The 17943-nt window shown below is 45.3% G+C and overlaps 1 long non-coding RNA gene across 1 annotated transcript; it reads right to left on the minus strand.

The window, feature by feature from the left end:
- Positions 1–2690: 2690 nt before the first annotated feature.
- Positions 2691–8068, minus strand: LOC131424459 (uncharacterized). The gene is made up of 4 exons (XR_009227495.1): positions 7508–8068; positions 7147–7216; positions 4561–4684; positions 2691–3791 (listed from the first exon to the last, which is right to left on the minus strand). It is a non-coding gene; the product is annotated as an uncharacterized LOC131424459 (long non-coding RNA).
- Between the last annotated feature and the right edge of the window lie 9875 nt (positions 8069–17943).

Raw genomic sequence — 17943 nt, forward strand, 5'->3', positions numbered from 1 at the left:
AGCTATCTATAGCTTTGATGTATATGATACCAAATCATTTGATGTACATAATACCTTTTGTACATAATACTCAAGGCATCAAGACTCAGATAGGCCAAATTCCTCTGCATTGAGTAAACATACCTGCATGAAACCAGGGGCAGAGGGCCCTGGAATCAGGTCATCAGAAAAGCATAAGTAAGCCAGGTACAGTGGCACAGAAGGCTGAGGCAGGGAGATCACGAGTTCAAAGTCAGCCTCGGCAAAAGCAAGGCACTAAGCACCTCAGTGAGACCCTGTCTCTAAATAAAATACTAAACAGGGCTGGGGTGTGACTTGGTGGTCAAGTTCCCCTAAGTTCAATCCCTGGTACCCCCCCCCCAAAAAAAAAGCAAGAGAAAGAAAAGCTTAAGTGACACAGAGCTCCACTAATCACTCTGAAGGGTAGTTCACCCTCTGGTGCGTAGTTCAGTGTAAATCATGGAGAAGGGGCACCCCACGCTTACACGGGAGTTTCCAGGTTGGAAGAAGAGTCCTGGAGAACTCCCAAGGTCTGGAGACTAGTTTCCATTTTTGGCTGATGAGTAGCATCCACTAGCCAACTTCCTCCAATAGCTGCTTCAGCAACATATCAATTCTCGCCATCTGCGAGCCTAGCCAAAAACTTTCTTGCTGCATTTTAAACATATTTCCTCCTAGCCTTTCTCTGAAATGACCCTAGCAAACACCTGCAAAACTAGAAGAACTACTTGTTCAAAGCCTGCCCTGAGTATGGTGCTTTCATCAGGATGGGCAATTCCAATTATGTTGTTTATCTACTGAGGCACACGGAGTCTCAGCACCTCAGGGACTTCCTTTAATTTGTTTGTCTCCTTTTGTTAATTGGATAAGCTAAGTGAAATGAAGTGAAGTGTTTCTTATGGAAGTGCCTGCAAAAAGTCACTGCATATACATCGATCGAGATGGCATTCTCCAGAAATTACCAGTGGCAGAGGGATACAGAGAACAGCCTACATTGCACGTGTGCTCTCTTACCCTAGTGAAAATGCAGCTGCTCTCCCAAGCCCCCTGACAACAGAGACCAGTTTTTTTTTTAATTTATTTATTTTAATTAGGTTTATATGAGAGCAGAATACATTTTGATTCATTGTACACAATTGCAGCACAACTTTACATGTCTATGTTTGTACATGATGTAGCGTCACACCATATGTGCAGTCATACATGTGCCTAGGGTAATGATGTCCATCTTATTCCACCATCTTTCCTGTCCCTATGTACCTCCCAACCCCCCTCCCCTTTTCCCAATCAAAGTTCCTCCATTTTTCCATGCCTCCCCCCTCCCTGTTATGAATCAGCATCTATTCATCAGAGAGAATATTTGGCCTTTGGTTTTGTGGGATTGGCTTACTTTGCTTAGTATGATATTCTCTAATTCCATCTATTTACCTGCAAATGCCATAATTTTATTCTCTTTTAATTGCTGAGTAATATTCCATTGTGTATATGTACCACAGTTTCTTTATCCATTCATCTATTGAAGGGCATATAGGTTGCTTCCACAGTTTAGCTATTGTGAATTGAGCTGCTATGAACATTGATGTGGCTGCATCACTATAGTATGCTGATTTTAAGTCCTTTGGGTATAGACCAAGGAATGGGATAGCTGAGACAAATCATGGTTCCATTCCAAGTTTTCCAAGGCCCTTTTTTATTTTTTTATCTTGAGGTAGGGTCTCACCAGGTTGTTTACAGCCTTTCTAAGTTGCTGGGGCTTGTTTCAAAACTGCATCCTCCTGCCTCAGCCTCTGGAGCCGCTGGGATTACAGGCAAGTGCACCACACCCAGCTGGAAGACTAGTATTTAATGATGTTTCCACTACTAAATTGCTGAGGCTGACCTTGAACTAATGATCCCCCTGCCTCTTGTTTACAGGTGTGCACCACTGCCACTGCACCCTTAGGAGGCTTCTTTAAGAAAAATGATAGCTGGCTGCTGTAGCACACAACTATAATGTGGGAGCCTTGGGAGTTTGAGACAAGAGGATCCCAGCTGTGTGATCTTGGGCCGGTGACTTAACTGCTCTCTGCTCAGTGTCCACATCCGAAAGATGAGAAAACCAAGAAGCTGATAAAAGATACTTCAGATAGGTGCTATGGCAGCTCCAAAGATGAAGACGCAAAGCACTTAGCCTAGTGTCTGGACCATGGTAACTGCACAAAAAAACCTTCCTTATTATTAGGAGTGTCATTATCATTTTGAATTTTCACCCCATATGATTTCCTTATCACAAAGCCTCACTTTCTGAGCAGAGTTTAAGAAAGAAAAAGAAAATGAAGTCCAAGTTCACACGTCTTGCTAATACAACTGTGGGTACGGTACACATGTGGCATGACTATGAAGCCTAGCCCCACTCTGAAATAATTATGGCACATCCAGAGGACAGCAAGCGTTCTGCCTGCTCCATTAAATGTCTCCTTAGCCTGAGAGCTGATTCATCCTGAGGTCATAAAGCATCTATCTTCAAAACACTGTATGAATATCCCATTGTGCAATTAAGTCAGACCTGTCTAGTTTTGCCTTCCTTGAGAGAAATGTGCTTATTCAGCAAAAGTGAAAAGGGTCAACATAAACTAGTCACATATATATATATATATATATATATATATATATATATATATATATATATATAAATGTGTCCTGCAACCTGTACACGTGGAAAAATGAGAATCCATACCCCATTTGAATCAAATGTATGATGTCAAGATCATTGTATTGTCATGAGCAACTAATACAAATAAATAAGTAAATAAATAAAAATATTAGGAAAGAAAAAATAAATAAATAAATGTGCAAGGAGTGGATGGGTGGAAATAAAACAAGAAAGACCATTTGGAAATGATTAAATTACATCATTTGTATTTGCACAGCCCATTCCTCTGATTTTGATGCCATAGTGTCCCTTGAAATAGGTAAATGCATATTGTTTCCATATTGCCAGTTTATAGATTTTTTAATTTCACAGTCCATTGTTCTTATTTTCAACAACAACAACAACAAAGTGGGGAGAGAAGAAGAAGGAAAGAAAAAAAAGTACCCACCCTGTATTTCATAGCCTTTCTGGGTATTAGCCCTGATAGTCGGGTTCTCACCTCTGTCTCCCTCTGAGAGAAGAGAATGGGGAAATTGGAAAAGAAATTGACAAACAAGTTATAAGAGCAGACCACTGCAGCTTCCTCCCTTTGAATTTTTCTTTTGAAATACTAGTGTATTTCCAAGCCCAAGATATCTGTAAGTCTGATAAACAGAATGCAAAGATTTAATTTCCCCTAATTTCCAATAGCCACCTCTAACCATCCCAAATGGCCAGATAATCTGAACAGAATCAGCATGCCTGCCGGGTCAACACGACTTCAAGACAAAATTCCAGCCTCCCTTCCCAAGAGATGGCTGGCCCTTAAGCCCCTCCTGTGTACAAACCGGCAAAGCAGACTGGAATGTTCTGGTAATAGAAGTTAATTGAATTCTCTGAGGGTTAATCAGGAAAACTTATCTGCTTCCATCACTGTAATGGAGATCCATTCTTAAGATGTTTTAGTTCAGTTCTTGTCTCAGTAGACAGACTGACCCTCTTGTAAACCTGTCATGGTTCAAAATCTTGCAGCATCTCACAGCCTCCCTGTGAATCTTAACACAAAGTCATTCTGTGGATTCACTCATTTACCATTTCTTCCATCCTACTGTGAGTTCAATAAATATTTGTTGAATTGAACTGAGGAAAGCCACAAAGGGAGAAGGAGGTGCTGGAAGCCCTAGGAGAAAAAGAATTGAAATCAGGGCCAAGTCTTACAGCCCAGCACAATGGCTGGTACTAAGGAAGCATTCAATCCATGTTTGCTAATGTAATTAATAGTGAGGTAGGGGTTGGAGCAAAGACCACGGTAAACCAGTTCACGAATTTGCCCTATTTGCCTTTATTTTGGCTTCATCTGCATAAGGATAATTGACAGGAAGCATAAATTATTTGAACATTATTTAAAAAAAAATCATCCTGTCTTATTGTTAAACTCTCAGGTTTCCAAGCATTCTTTATTATTTGGGTTACTTGAAGGTCACTATTCATTATTCTTTTAAAAATATTTACATTTGAGTGACCTTCAAAGTCATCTAAGATGCTTAAAAACAACAATATATATGATTTAGGAAAAAGAGGGAAGTATCTAATTCCTTAATCAAATATTTCTCTCTCTCTCTCTCTCTCTCTCTCTCTCTCTCTCTCTCTCTCTCTCAGTTTGCAGTGCTGGGGATTGAACCCAGGACCTCATGCATGCTAGGCAAGCTGTCTACCACTGAGCTAGACCCCCCAGTTCTATCAAATATTTCTTGAGCATCTGCGGTGCACCAAGCCCCAAGAATTCATTTGTAAGCAGAACAAATATGGCCACTAACCCACAGTTATAAATCAATCAAAACATAATTACATCATGGAAGAGGTTCCACTAGGGACACAACCCAGAGAGGTGGGACCCCCACAAGGATAGGGCTCCCGTGGACTTCTTCTTCACCTAAGGACTTGCTCACCAATTGTTCACATCTCCTCCAAGTGATGGTCCAGCTGGAATCCCTCCAGCAAACTGGCTGGTAGTGCAAAGAGATTCCAAATTGCTGTAGCTTCTCTTTTAGAATCAGCAGCCATTCTGATTTCCTAAATCCAGAAATCATTGCTTTAAGTGTATACAAACAAACAAATAGAACAGTCTTGCAGAACCCAAGAACAGGAAATACATCTAGAAATCTGGGGCTGCTCCTAGACACTCTCAGGAGCTATACCCTCATGTGCTTCATTCTTCTGCATGCCTGCCTCCACGCCTCAGTTCGTGTGGAAGAACCAGGTCAGAGGCAGCAGGCAGGCAGGTCACTAGCTGGGCCAACCACATCTTCAGCCTCCTAGAGAGACAGACGTCTCTTTCTAAGTGTTGGTCCCAAGTTGAGGAAGGGCTCTGATTGACCCTCTTGAGTCAGGTGTCCCTGGACACAGGGAGGGGCTGTGTGTTAACATAAAGGCCTCTACCTTCACTATGGAGGGATGGGGGAAGAGGGAAGGGTTCACTGCCAGGAACAGAAGGGGTACAGGCTGCCAAAACCACGGGGATCCTGAAAAACAGGACAAAGGTCCTTCCCAGTGGGTGAGGAACAATGCTCAGAGAAAGAAGTTGAGGGTGTGGGGGCAGAAACTTCAAACTTTCACCCAGGCCATAGACCTTGGGATCATTTTGACTCCTCCCTCTGTCACCATCCACCCACTTCCTGAACGTCTAACAACTCCTATTACTACTTTTCAGAAGACTTCCTAGGAATTCCTTTTTCTTTCTTACTCGAGTTGCCTAGTTTGGGTCCTCGGTGCCTCCCTCTTGGGTTCTCTGATCACACCACTGGTTTGCCAATCCTCTCCCCTCTTCCATTCACTCTATGGTCAACCTAATCTTCCCAAAACATCACCTGGAAGAGCTTATTTCCCAGAGTTACAGACCTTCAGCGTCACCTGGCTGCCTGAGGAATAAAGTCCAAACCCTTTGGCTGGCTATTCAAGACTGTTCCTAGCTATAATTAGCACTGCTAATTACGTGCTCCATATCTATGGCCTCTGTGTCCTCTATATACCCTGACCTAGAGTTTCCTGCCATGTTCCTTGGGTGTGATTTCACCAAACCCCAATCTCAGGAGTAGGGCTCCAATGGATTAAAGCCCACCAATGCAGCTCCATCACCCTGGACCCAGCGACTAGATCAGAAAAAGACACTGACCTAGGCCGAAGTCACCCAGCACCATCTCCAGGTCACAGCACTGGTTCAGGGGATGGCATATGAGCCTAGGTGACCCACCAGAATGAACTTTGGGACTTGTGCTAGAAAGACTGGGGTACAGAGGCCCTTCTTGCTCCTTGACATGAACTGAGAAATTTATAGTCCAAGAGGCTGCTGCCAACCATCATGATTCCATAGAATTGCTGAAAACAGGGCAATTTGCCTAAAAACAACTTTCTGGAAGCCAGTTAGCTGAAAGCCAATTTCTGAATCAAATTTAAAATATAAGCATAATTCATTGACTGTTTTAAAAAAGAATGCTCCTTAAATCATGTTTTTGGCAAACCAGTCATCTGGAAAATTGGCTTAGTGCCAGGGTGCTGGAGTCTGGATGAAGCCTCCTTCAGGAGAGTGGAAAGACATGAATGCAAGGTCCTTGGTGTGGTTTTGAACTCTATAGATTGTCCTTGACCGAAACCTGCCACGCCTCCTGATATTTTCCACAGGTATCAGACTGACCCAAGTTGATTTGGGTTTTCTGTTACCTGCAACTGAGAGCATCCTCACTCATATAACCATGTATTTTTTAGAATATGTCCATATTTTGATCTTCTGACACTCATCAACCCAGTGTGCTTTTGTCTCCCCAGATGTTTGTCGGGCTTTTCCAGCTGTGCTTGCTCTTCCTCTCACTCCTCCCGCCAGCCCCTCTGCCTGGCCCACGTCCACCTGGCCTTCTAGATAGGAGCTCTTCCTCTGCTAGCGGAGCCTTCTTAGGCTGCTGTAGCCCTGATGGTCCCTTCCTCCTCTGCATTATAGTTCAGCTTCCTTGGCCACCAGGATGAAGACTCACTTTTCTTTGAAGGCCACAAGGAAGGGAGGCAGCTGTCTGGTAGCTCCTTCCTGGCTCTCATCAGAAACCTCCCAGCCACCCTCTCATGCTGTTGTCTGCTATCTCTCTGTTTCTGCTCTGGTGCATCTCTGTGGATAGATGGACACTTAGTTATAATTGCTGTTCCCTTGCAATGTCGGCTTCTGTGGTCTCCCTCAGAACCCCACTTCCACCTGGGGATATCCTTTCAGTTTCTGCCCCCCCCCCAGCTCTCTCCCTGGGTCCAATCTAGACTTCCTAGAGTTCCAATCTGATTGGAACTACTCTTTGAAGGGTCCATAGCTCCTTCCATATAGGTTGAGGGAGGGAGGCCTGGAAACCTAAAAACAAGTGTCACCAGATCAGCTGGCCTTTCAGGATGCTGTCCCACCCACCCGGCCATCATAGACCCCCATTTGTGTAACTGTTATATGGAGCTATTTAAATATTGTTTGTGGGTTGGGGATGTGGCTCAAGCGGTAGCGCGCTCACCTGGCATGCGTGCTGCCCGGGTTCAATCCTCAGCACCACGTAGAAACAAAGATGTTGTGTCCGCCGAAAACTAAAAAAAAATAATAATAATAATAATAAATATAAAATTCTCTCTCTCTCTCCCTTTCTCTCCCTTTAAAAATATTCTCTCTCTTTAAAAATAAATAAATATTGTTTGTTATCTAAATGTTCACATCTTTGTTTCTTCTCTCTTTAACTAGATTACAAATTTCCTTAATAGCAGAGACAGTAGCTTTAAATGTCTATAATAAATGACAGCAATAAGTGAGCTACTAAGCACTCACCATGTACCAGGTATAGTTAAACCTGTTTACCAAAAGCTCCACAGTTCAAGACTCACCTGTAGCTTCTGCACTTTGCAGATGAGGAGGTTGAGTCACATGACCAGTCAGTTGTGTTTTGCTCCAGCCAGTTTCATTCCAGAATCGGGGTTCTTGGCACACGGCTCCTTCTCTAGCTGATGCAGACTATTGAACACCCTGTGGAAAAGGAAACCTACACCTCTCTGTACGCTGGGTTGGTTCCCTCTGGCACACTTTCCTTTTGGCTGAAAGCCCCTCTTTCAGAGTCGGCAACTAATGCCAGAGAACAGGGCCCTAGACAAGCCATTTTCAACCCAAAAACTCCCTCTTGGCTCAAAGCAAGCTCATAAGCCAGATGCCCCACCTCCCTCCTGTGATTTTCAGGCACAGCTTTGCAGGAATGTCAATCCAGGAGCTTTGTGCAAGGTGGCTTCTGTGGGCATGAGCAATTACTAGACAGACACGCGGGCTGCGGCGCCAGCCAGCAGATCACGTCAGCTGCTGCCATCTTCCCTCCATATCAAGCTCAGAAGGGGAGGGGCGTGTAAGCCTGGGTTCCTGGGTGAATGGTGTCAGGCGTGCTGGAGCTGAGCCCTGGTATTCCCGCCCCAGCAGTTAAGCCATTAACCCCTGTACCCCTACCCCCAGGTCCCCAGTGACGCCCCAACCAGAGACAGCTGGGCTTGCCCCCCCTCCAGCTCTCTGCCGGGCCGTTTAGGGGCTGTGGATGCTCCCAACCAACCTCCTCCTCAAGCAGAAAAAGCCCCTTAAAGATGGAGAGGTGAGGGCAGGGGAAATATTTAGAGCCACACAGGTCTGGGTGGCTGTGTGGGGAGGAAGCATTCAGGTTACTTTCTCCAGCCAGGTCCCTTCCAGCCCTGAGGAGTCTTCCTCTCTGCCTCTCTCCCCACCACCCCAGGCCCACAGGTGTATCCAGACCCCCTTCACCCCTCCCTTTCTCCTGTGAATCCTCCCCTCCCCCAGAGCCTTCTGACTGGGGACTTAGAGCTGGGAAAAGGGAAGAGCCCTGCTGAGGGGGGAGGAAGAGGAAGCAGAGATTCAGCTGACAGTGCCCAGTGGTGGAAGCCATGCCTCAGGCCGGAAAAGCCCCGCCAGGGACTCTGCTTTCCTGCCAGCAAGATGGGAGGGGAAGGCTGCAAGAAACTTCTCTAATGAAAGTGGGCAGGACTTCTCTCTTCACCGCCACCTTCTGCCCTGGTCTGAGGACCGACTCCCTTAGCTGTTCTGTCTTCTGAACAGGCACATAATCTTCACTTGGATGGTCAGGTTCAAATTAATTCATCTCCTCCAACACCATCCTTTTACAGTTGAAGAAACCAAGGCCCAGGAAGGGGGTGTGTCTTTGCCAAAGCCATACAACCAATGAGTGACAAGGCTGAGATGAGAAACTGATGCTCTGGGTACTACATCTACCCACAAGAAAGCCCTCAGAGAATGTGCAAGCCAGGTTCCTAGTATGGTGGGTGAGCAAGAGCCTGGGCCACTTATCTCTTCAAGCCTGCCCAGGTAGAGGACCTCAGTTTGTCCTGTCAGGAATTCTACTCCATCCAGACTCAGTCCTTCACCACAGCATATGGCCTATGGTCAGAAAGGCAGCTACAGCCTCCAACCACTCACAGCCCTGGTGTTTGCTCTGCTCTGCAGCCTGTCTGACAAATCAGGCTCCACTTGTACTTTGGAGTGGGCAGAAGCCTGCAGATTACAGAGCCTCTTCCAGCACAAACCAGCTAGTGCTGATGTTTCCTGCCCCCAAGCTGGACACCTTTATTCCCCTGGGCCTTGGAACATTTTCCAGTGCTTGTTTTCCTCAGCACCATAACTTCTCAAGGAGCAGCTAAGTTGGAGATCCTGTTGGATTCCTCTGGGAATGCCACAAAAAAAGACCCCCACCTCTGTCTTGCCCTCTGACCCAAATTAACAGGCTGCCATTTTGAAATCCCTACAAACCTAGAAGTGACAGAATGCCAGGTCTAGAACCTTCCAAGCACCAGTCAATGCCCAGCAGCAGCATTGCTTCTCAGTCTCTGTGAGGAAAGTACTGGGGAAGCAAGGGTGAGAATGAGGGGTAGGGCATCAGGCCTGCCTGAGAAAAAGTCACATGGACTGTCCCAGGAAAAGGCTATTAATAGGCCCCCTCCAAACAGGCATGCAGCTTCCTGGGCTGAGCTGTGTGAGGGTGAGTCAGCAGACCAAAGGCGAATGGAGAACCTGGGCAGCAGTTGCCTCTCCAGGAAGTGGAGGTTGTGAGACTGCACTTTTGAGCAAACTCCGGTGGGGCACCGCCTCTCCCTCCTTGTGCATGTGCTCTACTCCACTAGTGCATTACCAATATTGTAAGATTCAATTCCGAAATCAGAATTTACAACTGCAAAATTCACAATAGCTAAGCTATGGAACCAATCTAGGCGCCCTTCAACAGATGAATGGATAAAGAAAATGTGGTGTATATATATATATATATATATATATATATATATATATATATATATATACACACACACACACACACAATGGAATATTTATTACTCAGCCATAAAGGAGAATGAAATTATGGCATTTGCCAGTAAATGGATGGATCTGGAGACTATCATGCTAAATGAAATAAGCCAATCCCTAAAAACCAAAGGCCAAATGTTCTCTGACATGTGGATGCTGACTCACAATAGACAGGGAGTGTGGGGGGATGGAGGTTCACTGAACTGGACAGGGAGTATGGGGGAAAGGAGGGGGGATGGGAACGGGAAAGACAGTAGAATGAATCTGATATCACTTTCCTATGTTCATATATGAATATACAACCAGTGTAACTTCACATAATGTATAATCACAAGAATGGGAAAGTTATACTCCATGTATATATGACATATCAAAATACATTCTACTGTCATGTATAATAAAAAGAACAATTTTTTAAAATAATAATAAAACACATCACAGAGGAATAAATAACAATGATTCAAAGCTGCAAAAGCATCCAGAAAGCTCTTCCTCCCATTCCCCCCTCTCATACTTTCTCTTCCCTGACTAAGCCAGTCACCAGGGAAGAGGGCCTCATCCCTGCCATGTGAAGGGCTGCTTTGCCAGTGCTATGTAGGCCCCTCTCTGCACCTACCTAGCTGCTGACTCACTCTGGGATGAGCTCCCAGTGTAGATTAGACACACATTGTCAAACCCCAGGCCCTGTGACAGATGGTTTTACATATATTATCTCATCCTCACAATAGCCCCATGAGCCCAATATATTGATATCTCGAGTTCACAGATGAAGAATCAAAACACAAAGAGATTAAACTATTTGCCATTTGTCAAGTGCCTAACTATGCCAGGGGCTTATACACAGTTTTTGGATAGTTCAAGATGGATGTTTTGCAGATGAGGAAACTAAAGCTCAGAGGGATGGAGGCAGCAGAAAGTGGCAGCATTGTGACTTATTCTGGGTCTTCCTGACTCCCATCCATACCTTGCTTCCTTCAGGCCACGAGGTAACAGGACCCCAGAAGCATCTCTGCCTCTAAGTAGACCACACCCACTACCTCCCCAGAAAAGGACCACCCACCTTGTGTGCCCTGATTAAAGTCTGTCAGTCTACAGGTACCTGTCCTCAGGGAAGATCTCCTTTATCAAAAAGGCCGTCTTATACCTTCATCCTCCTAAAAGGAAGGGCCAAGTGGGGCCATAATTCCAAAGTCCAAAGAGAGAAAGGTAAATGCATGTCCTGAAGGGGGTGCTTTCTTGCAATCAAGCCCTGTGGCTGTGTGAGCCAAGCTCCCTGTCAGCCCTAGGTTTGACTACAGTGACCTTAATGGAAACAAACATAACCTCAACCTGGTCATTTTTATCATCTCACAAACTTGTGTGATTTGGGGATGGTAAATGGTGCCGTAGTCTGGCTGGGCACCAAATCGGGAGGTCACGAGCCACTTGTAGGTTCAAACAGGAACTCCTTTATTGCCTGAACTCCATCAGCACTCCACGCGCACACCCCCCCCCCAACTCTCCCAGCCCTCAACGAGGCTCCTCGAGAACTCAACGGGAACTCAACAGGAACTCCGTGAGAACTCAAAAGTAGCGGGCACCCGAGGCAGCAGGAGCTGCCCTATTGCCGGACAGCAGGGGTCTATATACAACTGAATACACAGCCTGTTTAAATCCAGCATCATCCAGTCACAGCAATTATACACAGCTTAACTTAATTATCATCATCTTAATGGCTCCTTGGCGTCACCTCTCAACCACTCCTTCTGGCAAAATGCCATGCGACATCCCGACTCAGCTATGGCTCTCAACATCTCCTCCCTTCTGTTTAATTAAACAACAAGCATGTGGCTTAGGGACCGTGCCTATCTTAGGTTGTCCAATACTGCATATGGTCCTTACCTGTCATCGGATGAGCTGACCTCAAGGCGTCAGCCTCCTGTCTTAGGTTGGTACCATTGCAGTTGGATCTTACCGGTCATTGACTACCAGCCCAGCATACAGCCATACTTGTGGATAGGCCTTTCCACCAGTGGCGGGGGTGAGGTTCTTTTCCTCACCTCTGTTGGCCCCCAAATTTTAGGTGAACGACCATCACAAACAGAAGGGAGGAGGATACAAAATGCCACTACACCAAGCCAATTGATGGCTCCTTTTGGAAAAATTGTACCACTGATGACACCATCAGCAAAAATACCCCGGCACTACCACAAGTCGCTGCACCAACAGATAGTTCACAATGCATACAAGTGATACATAGTCCAGGCAAGTTCTGCAAGCAGTTCAAAGCAGAGGAATCCATCAATATGTCCATTTACTCCCAAAGCAAATCGACTTCTTGATTGAGCATCACTTGTTGAATTACATTATTCATTGATGCATCAGTTTATACAGTTTGTTGTGATAGCTATCGCAGAAGCTGTAGTTTGGTTTTATCTTTGTCTTAACTGGCACTGGGATGAAGATAGGAATTCTGGCAATGATGGCTAAAAAAAAAATATGTAACATTCCAGCAGGCACTAAAAGAAAGCAATTTTCTAAACAATTTAGTATCCTGAATAGAATTATATGTCCTTCCACTAATTGTTGTTTGACCAGGTCATGGGCTGCTTGTATCTTTTCTTTAGTCAGGGGCCACTGAGGAACCCATAAAGGCCTTTCTGGTTTCCAAGTAATTTTTATTGTCTCAGTGACCCCTCCTGAAAACCCAATCCATGTCTGTCTGTTCCTTGATCTATTTTTATTGGTGCTGCTATACCTTGTTCTTGTTCTCCTAATCTTTTTCCTTTCCTAAAACCTTGTCTAGCCATAATAGTGGGCACATTTGGATTGATGTTATTTGTTAATGTCAAACCTAATTGATCTAGGACATCTCGTCCCCATAAATTTATAGGAAGATGATCCAATACATATAGCTGTATAGTTCCTTCACATCCTTCAGGATCCTTCCAATCTAATACCATTGCACTTCTATGGGGATTAGTCGCCACTCCTAGGCCTCCAAGCGTTTGAGTGGCTTGTTGTAACAGCCAATGTTTTGGCCATTCTTGACAAGAGATGATGCTAAGGTCTGCACCTGTATCCAGTAGCCCATTAAATTCATGTCCTTGAATATTTAATTTTAGCATGGGGCGAGAATCTAAATTTAAAGAAAGCATAGCCCAATCTACACCTGTGGAGCCTAATCCCCTGGAACCTCTTTCTATAGTATGGCTGGAAAATTTATCATGTAGGCTGGGTATTATTAATAACTGTGCTATTCTATCTCCTGGTGAAATTACTGATATACCCCTTGGAGAACTGGCTATAATTTTTATTTCACCTTCATAGTTGGGATCGATTACCCCAGGAATTATCATAAGTCCTTTTAGAGTAGAAGAACTGCATCCCAATAATAAGCCTACTGTTCCTTGGGGAAGAGGTCCTTTTACTCCTGTGGGAATGATTTGAACTCCCATCTCTGGAGTTAGTACTGCTCTGGCAGAGGCGCAGATGTCCAATCCTGCACTCCCTCTGGTTTGTCTAGTGAGGGATCTAATGGATAATGTGTCCTGGGCACTACCCTGATGGTGTTGCTGGGTTCCTCCAGTGCCCCATATATTTGTGGTCATGGGCCCTGGAGCATTGGGCCCCCCTGTCCGTTTTTTGGCAATGGAGCCCGATGCTTTTCTCCACGTTATCATGGGTAAACACCTGGTCCTTGTCCATTTTTTGATAATGGAGTACCCTCTATGGTGGTTTGAGAACGGCATTCATTAGCCCAATGTCTCCCTCTATGGCATCGTGGGCAAATACCCGGTATTCTACCCCTTTGATCATATCCAGTTTTGTTAAACCCTCCTCCTATGGGGCAACTCCTTCTAAAATGTCCTGTGTGTCCACAATTGTAGCATGTTTTTGGCCTGGCACCTAAAGCCTGTTGTACTGCAGCTGCCAAGACTTGCCCCTGTTTATTAATGTCTCTACATAATTTAATATATGTGTTTAAATCTCCATGTTTCCATGGTCTAATGACCTCCCTGCACCATTTATTTGCTTGCTCGTAAGCTAGTTGTTTTATTAATGGCATCGCTTGTTCTACATCCCCAAAGATTCTGGTAGCTGTTTGTATAAGCCTATCTACAAATTTAGCGTAAGGTTCATTAGTTCCTTGTATTACCTTAGATAATTGACCTTGTAAATCTCCATGCCCTAACCACAGCTGAAGAGATTTGTGAGTATATGGCAGGATCATATCTAATTTGTTGCAGCTGACCCTCATAAGGTCCCTCTCCTAACAACATATCTAGATTTCTCTGAGGATAACCGGCTGCTGCATTTCGCTTAGCCGTCTCCGTGCAAAATTCTTGATTGGCAACCTTCCATAACAGATATTGTCCTCCATTTAGCACAGCTTTGCACATACTAGCCCAATCTGCTGGCGTCATGTCCAAGTTGGTAATGGATTCGACCATACTTACAGTGAAGGGTGCTTGAGGACCATAGGTTGTTACAGCCTCTTTCAGCGGCTTCACTGTTTTGAAATCTAAAGCATGGTGAATTCACTGCCCTCCTGCCTGCTCAAATACAGGGCATGCTAATCTTTGAGGTCCTATTTCAGGATCCCATCTATCAACTACGGGGGTTGGGGGCCACTCAGCATATGATATCTCCATAGGTGGAGCTGTTGGTTGAATATTTACGCCCTCTGGTGATAGAAAGGTGTTAGTAGCAACCTCCCTTTGTAACTTCTCCCCTGATAGCCTTCCCTTCTCTAAACTTTCTTCCCCTGTCTGACTAACTCGAGAGACTTCCTCTTTTACTTGATCTAAAATGTCTTCTCCTTGACTAAGCAAACAATATTGTACCAACGTCCATAACAGTAATGTGCCAACTGGCAGAGTTCCTGGGCTTTCCTTTTTTATCCTTTTTAAATCTTCACCATGATGGTTCCATTGTGATATATTTAATAACCCCTCTTTAATGAACCAAGGGCTACACCTTTGTATCGTCTTAACGTATGCCCTAACTGTTCTTGATTTTACTGAGATGCCTCCTTCCTCTAGCAATTTACTTAACACCCTTTCAGTTTGGTTTTTACTAATTTTTAATTCCATATTTCTGCTATAAAAATAACGCAACCCAACAAGATAACACAAAACAAAACCGAAGCAAAACGAAACAAAAACTGAACAAAAAATCGTTGTATCAGTTTTTCTATTTTCTTGACATGTGCATTTGTGGTCTATCTCTATCTCTTCCTCAGGGGCAAACAACTTCAAACCTTGAGCCAACCACTTCCCAGTTTGCCTGATAAAATTCTACGGACAGGCAGCTTGAAACAGAAATGTGACAAATCAAAACAAGAACACGTTGTTTTTTGAAATGGTCACCCATTCTCTCGCCCTGCCCTCAGGGGCGAGCAATTTCACTTACCCCCAAGCTTCAGGCTTTCCGTATGGGCCACCAAATGCCACAGTCTGGCTGGGCACCAAATTGGGAGGTCACGAGCCACTTGTAGATTCAAACAGGAACTCCTTTATTGCCTGAACTCCCCGGGAGAACTCAATGGGAACTCTGTGAGAACTCAAAAGTAGCGGGCGCCTGAGGCAGCAGGAGCTGCCGCCCTATTGCTGGACAGCAGGGGTCTATATACAACTGAATACACAGCCTGTTTAAATTCAGTATCATCCAGTCACAGCAATTATACACAGCTTAACTTAATTATCATCATCTTAATGGCTCGCTGGCGTCACCTCTCAACCACTCCTTCTGGCAAAATGCCATGCACCATCCTGACTCGACTGGGCTGTGGCTCTCAACAAAATGGAATTATTCAACTCCCAGGAAAGTAGTGTACAGAGCAGGTATGAGACACACAAGGAGTACCCATGCATTTTAACTGATTTCCAGTACTGGGAAACAAATACAGGAACACTTTACCAACAAACTACATCTCCATACCTTTTTTACTTCTTTATTTTGAGACAGGTTTTGCTAAATTAACCCAGGCTGGCCTTGAACTTGCAATTCTCTTGCCTTTGCTGGAATTACAGGCATGCATGCATGCACAACCACGCCTGGCTGAGGATGTTTTTGATACCAGAGAAAAGTGTGGTCTTTTTTCCTTTCCTAACCCTATTTTTCTAAATATCCTACCAAAAATGTCCCTTTCCTGCCCCTACTTTCCCCACCCCTTCTTTCCTTTGCTTTAATTTTTTTTCATGGCCCTTTTCTCTAACTCACCTTAAATTGTAAATACTAACCTTTCCTTTCTCTCTGTCTCTCCTCCCAGAAAGACTCTAAGCTCCACAAGGACAAGATTCTGTCTTTTGCTTTGCATGGCTCCCCTTGTCTAGAACACAGAAAAAGCCCTCGGTAGAGGCCCAGTGAATGAGTGAATGAGTGATTGTGCTCTGAGGGGTCATTTAATCACATTTCCTAATCTTCTGCATCTAGTTTCTCCAGGGAATGGGTGTCAGAATCCTGAGTCCTCTGAACCTGAATTTCCCACTTAGCATCAGCCAAATGGAGAGTCTTCTGAGCCCTGCGCTTTGCAGGAAAGGGAGCTGGCTGTTGCTAGTGAGGAGCCCCCTGTTGAGACCTGTTAAGCGCTGAGCAGAGGATGGACCCCCCTGTTGAGATCTGTTAAGCCCTGAGCAGAGGATGGACAGCACAGTTCCCACCCCATCCCCAGGGGATCCCCATTCTTGAGAGTTTCCTGACAGGAATGGGGCAGGTCTGCAGGCAGTTGTGGAGAGCAAAGAAACTTCCTGAATGGGGCCACCCCCAGAGATTATGGGCATCCAGCTGCCCACTCTCAGTTTAAGCCCCCCAGGACTCTGGTTCGTCATTCCCAGAGCAACAGCTAAGTCACATGTGGGGAGGGGGGTTGTGGGGGGAGTGTCACTCTGTTCCCAGGCCCCACAGATAACAAGACACTTGGCATGCTCAGATGAAAGGGGGCTCTCCTTCAGAAGGGCTGGATTGCCAATGCCACTGAGCTCCCTGTAATGGGAAGCTGGACTCTGAACTTGTGATCACCAATGTTGTGGCGATTAAAGACTTCCTGTTGGAGAGAGCAGTCCTCCCAAGCCAAACAACACTGAAGGCTGGCCGACGGCCATCTTGTCAAGGCCGCCCTTGGCAGCCAGGGCTGGAGTGACCGGCTCCCTTCTCTGATAACCTACTTGAGGCAAAGTCAAGGTATCCAGGCCAAAAACAGTTCCTCGGGGAGCATGGTGCTGCTACCTGAGTGCTTCTCGGCCTCCTCATCCTCAGCCTGGCTCCACCTTAGTTAGAACAACCACCTCAGCATATCCAAGAGGAACAGACTGAATGTCCTCACCTATTCACTTTTCCCAAGGCACCCTGACAATTTCTGATGTGTGTTATTAAGGTGGAAGAAAAGTACATTGGAGAAACAGGCTCAAGGAAAATAGAAGGGTGAGGGAAGGCCATCTCTTCCTGGGTTGGCCACGTTTGCTCCACCAGGGTCCTGAGTCAGACACTGGGAACCCCAAACTGGCTAAAAATCAAAAGCACCTGAAGCTCTTGGCACAAAGTGGACATCAAACCACAACCTGGGAGTTCTGGCTCAATACACTTAAGGTAAGTTCTAGAAATCTGAGTTTCCAATAAGCCTCCATACAATCCTGAGGACACCAACTCTGAGTGCCCATGACTACGGAAAAGTTAGGAAACATGATTCTGGCCCCAGTTCTGTCAGATAATTTTGTCACTTCATTTCTTAGGGCATTAGTTTCCTCATTGGTAAAGTAAAGAGGGAGCTTGAACAACTTGTTCCCATCTTTAGAGTGCGGTTCAAGGGGATGTGTCACTTTGGTGCTTTCATGCAGCCCCTGCGGCCATGGTCCCAAGGAATGCCCTGGCTTCTAGGCTAGCCTTACCTGGGAGGAATTCCCCACAGGAGGCTCTGATAATCATAGTGACAGCTGGCACCATTTATTCAGAGCTAGGCTGAGCTAAGCACTGGATC

This window comes from Marmota monax, unplaced genomic scaffold, assembly GCF_021218885.2.
Source record: "Marmota monax isolate L192 unplaced genomic scaffold, Marmota_monax_Labrador192_F-V1.1 WCK01_AAM20220418_F8-fsc00105, whole genome shotgun sequence".
NCBI lineage: Eukaryota > Metazoa > Chordata > Mammalia > Rodentia > Sciuridae > Marmota > Marmota monax.